We start from the raw sequence: 4,054 nt of genomic DNA, 5'->3' as shown, positions 1-4,054 counted from the left end.
TTCAATGCTTTGGCCCTGAATGTCTATGATTATGAGCACATTGAACACTGCCAGAGGAGGGAGGTTCATGTGATTTTCTTAGGATCATGTGCAAAATTCTAAGCTTTAATTATCAATCAGTAGTTAGACTTCAGTTCTTGTTTGTTTGCATCTATTTATGGAACCCATTTAGGCAACTCTTTTATGATCTGTGAGTCATTTATTTATGCACTTTTTTGCTGTGTCACTGTGAAGAACAGATGGCAGTAAATAGTTTTTGACTTGAATGAAGGACTTGAATTTCCCTTGCATTTATAGATAGCCATTTTTAAAGTTGCTTGCTCGTGAACATATGAGAATATACAGCAAAAACCTATGTGTTCTTTATCTCATCTAGCATTTATGCCTATATGTGTACACCAGTGGATGGAACATGAACTTCAGAGTCAGTCTCAGCTACACTTGACAATTGGCTTGTTAAGAAAGTAGCTCATAATAGCTATATGAGTTTGGGCAAACCTCTTCATCAAAGAATGGGGCTATTGACTGCTGACTCCCCCAGAAGAGCACCAGAAAACCCCCCACATCAACTGATCGAACAGGTCTGTATGTATTGGATTCACAGTAGGAAGCATGAACACCATCTTGACAGGGACTTGGTAATACCTCAGAAGGGAGAAGTCAGGGGAGGATATTCTAGGACTTAGGGCTGGCTGGATAATTTTCAAAGTGAAGAACTAGTTGAGATTGGGCAGAAATTGTGACATTCTAGCTTTGGATTGGTGGGCCCAGTGAGGCGAGCATATAGTTAACTTTAGAATTAAACTGTTTAAGTTGGTTTACAGTTTTATTTTCCAGGAGCAAGTAGTTAGGTCATTTCTGCTTTTTTTTTTTTTCTTCAGTACTAGCTAACACAGGGGTAGGAGGGTACGTCCACTTCCAGAATGTTTAACATAGGTTTAGGAAATGTGTTCATTTCAGGTCTCAGTGATCAAATTATGCCATGGCGTTGTTGTGAGCAGTAAATAGATTACTGTACATAAATGAGACTGGTACTAAGTGCTCATTAAAAATGTTAGTTTCTTTTCTCTCTCAACCCAGCTGCTCCCCAACCCTTCCATCTCTGTTTGTTTATATGGGGGAGAGGGGAGGGTCTCATTTTCATATTAATAATATCTAAGCCAGTGGCATACCATAGTAGCAGTACTAAAAAAAGTTTGTTGAATGAGTAAATGCAAATCAAAAAATTAAATTTAAAACAATAAAATCAAAGTACTTTGCAGAACTTTAATACCAGTTTAAGCCATGGAACTTGATTTCTTTCAAGCATAGTTAACTTATTTATTGTTCTTTTATTCATTCATGGACATTAAGTGTAAAGGGTTGAAGTGTCTGCTGACAACTGATTGTGAGAACCTCACCAAGAAATGTCTGAATTTCTGTAGAGTTTGCAGCTCCAGGCTGATATTTTTCAGTTTCAAGGCAGGTGCTGATTCTTATGGCTACTACAGGCATCTCACTTTTGCATGTGGTACTGGACTAATAATAGCGACCACTTACTGGCAGCCACTCTGTTCTGAGAACAAGTTCAGCACTTTCTCTCCTTCCTTCTCTTTTAATCCTCCAGACAATACTGAGACCTGTTATCCTCTTATTACAGAGAAAGTGAGGCTTGGAGAGATTAAGTAACTTATCCAAGGTTTGACACCATGGATATTGCACAGGCAGCATGGAGATCCAGGCTTTGGTCTTGGCTCTGAAACCTGTATCCTGAAGGCATTACAGAATAGTGATTAGAACTGTGGACTTTGGGCCCTCCTGCCTGGGCTCAACCCCAGCTGTGTAAACGTGGACAATTTGTTGAAGGCCTCTGTGCCTCAGTGCTCTCATCTGAAAATGGGGTTCTTAACCCAGTTAATAAACGGGACAAAGATCTATACAGAGGGCAAATAATACAAGAAGATGCTCCACATCGTATGTCTTTAGGGAATTGCAATTCAAAACGTCAATGACATACCACTGCACACCCATTAGAACAGCAAAAATCCCAAACACGGACAACACCACGCACTGGGGTGGATGTGGAGCAACAGGAACTCTCATTCACTGCAGGCGGGAATGCAAAACGGTGCCGCCACTTTGAGAGACAGGCAGTTTCTTACAAACCTGCACGTACTCTCACTCTTAGATGTTTACGCAAATGACTTGAAAACTTATATTCACGCAAAATCTTGCACGTGGGTGTTTATAGAAGCTTTATTTATAATTGCTCAAACTTGGAAGCAACCAGGATGTCCATTAACAGGCGAATGGATAAACAAACTGGCATGTCCATACAATGGAATGTTAGTCAGCAATATAAAAGGAATGCTCTATCAAGCCCTGAAGGACATAGAACCTTAAATACATCTGCTCAGTGACAGAAACCATAATAGTTTCAAGCATGTGACATTGTGGAAAGGACAAATTGAAGAAAGGAAAGTAGCCGTGCCCAGGGGTTCAGGGCTAGTGAGAGAAGGATGAATAGTGGAGTACAGGGAAATTACCTGGTAGTGAAACGATTCTGTATGATACTGTAATGGTGAATACATGTCATTACTTGTTTGTTAAAACCCACAGAACTGTACAGCACAAAGAGTTAACCCTAATGTAACTAGGGACTTTAGTTAATAATAATGTATTAATATTGTCTCATCAATTGTAACAGAAGTACTAAGTTAATGCAGGGTAATAAGGAACAGTATGTGGATCATTGGCATGGCGGGGGGAGGGGGGAGGTGGAGGGGAAGGGGGATAAATTGGAAGTTTCTGTATCTTCCACACAATTTTTCTGTGAACCTCAAACTGCTCTAAAAAACAAAGTATACTAATTAAAAAATAAAGTCTTAAAAAAAAGATGGTCGTGTGAGGAGTTGATGAGAATATAAAGTACTTAGAACAAATGTCTGGTGCATAGCAAGTACTGAATAAATGTTTTATTATTATTGATTATTATTATTATTATTATTAAACTCTATTGCTCCTTAGAGGTAATCCAGACATTTGTTCAGAAGCAACCTGTACTTTGGGTAAGGAATTTAGTGTGACTTTAGGCAAATAACATAAACTTTCTGTACCTTTATTTCCTCCAGGATAAAATGGGATAATGATTGTACCTACTTCTTAGGTGGTTGTGAAGATTTCACGAACTGATGCGTGTAGAAGATTAAGAGCAGTACCTGGTGTGGAAGTGTTCATCAAATATAGCTGCTTTTACTACTGTTTCTATACTATCTCCCACCCCTAGTGCTCCATGGTATTCTGGTCAAATGCACCGCCTAATTTCTTTTCTTTTTTAAAAATATATTTTATTGATTTTTTACAGAGAGGAAGGGAGAGGGATAGAGAGTTAGAAACATCGATGAGAGAGAAACATCGATCAGCTGCCTCCTGCACACCCCCTACTGGGGATGTGCCTGCAACCCAGGTACATGCCCTTGACCAGAATTGAACCTGGGACCTTTCAGTCCGCAGGCCGACGCTCTATCCACTGAGCCAAACCAGTTAGGGCCACCTAATTTCTTTTTCTCTTTCTCCCATTTCAGCCCAAGATGCCTTGAGTGTCTTTTAACTTATTATCTCTGGCCTTAGTACAGGGCACAGGCGCAATGAGATGCTCGGTATCTGCTGAACGAACAAATGGACAGAGCTACAGATCTTAAACCTGGGCCCTGTAAGAAGGTGTTTAGCATTCAATTTGTGAGAGCACTTTAAGTATAGGTCCTACATGCAGTATGAATGAAAAGTAGCACACTTGGTTTACTGGGGGGTCTCCCCCTTACTATCTATTGTATTTTAGGCTCTTCTTGGGTTAGCTGAAGATTTGAGCGCCTTTCCTCTAATATCTACCTCCCACCTCTCCTCAGGTTTACCTGGACTACACTGCAGTGAATTTCAGCTGTTTCATCATCCCAGTGGTCATAGGTTCATAGCCCTATGATTGACTTTGAATTTCAAAGGCATCCTTTCTGGTATACTAGTATTATCCTCCCTTCATCAAAAAGCTTATCTATAGCTTAACTTCACAGTCTGATCT

General features: G+C 40.0%; 1 long non-coding RNA gene across 1 annotated transcript in view; it reads left to right on the top strand.

Annotated features, from left to right (window-relative positions):
- Positions 1-2,893, top strand: part of LOC107184309 — a 5,052-nt gene extending 2,159 nt beyond the window's left edge. Inside the window, exons 2-3 of the long non-coding RNA XR_001515127.1 lie at positions 377-581; positions 1,640-2,893. This is a non-coding gene — a long non-coding RNA (uncharacterized LOC107184309). The remainder of the gene's footprint in view (positions 1-376; positions 582-1,639) is intronic.
- Positions 2,894-4,054: the final 1,161 nt, after the last annotated feature.

This window comes from Myotis davidii, unplaced genomic scaffold, assembly GCF_000327345.1.
Source record: "Myotis davidii unplaced genomic scaffold, ASM32734v1 scaffold1525, whole genome shotgun sequence".
NCBI classification, from domain to species: domain Eukaryota; kingdom Metazoa; phylum Chordata; class Mammalia; order Chiroptera; family Vespertilionidae; genus Myotis; species Myotis davidii.
The sequence above is the reverse complement of the archived record's forward strand: the minus strand, read 5'-3'. Positions and strand labels throughout refer to the sequence as shown.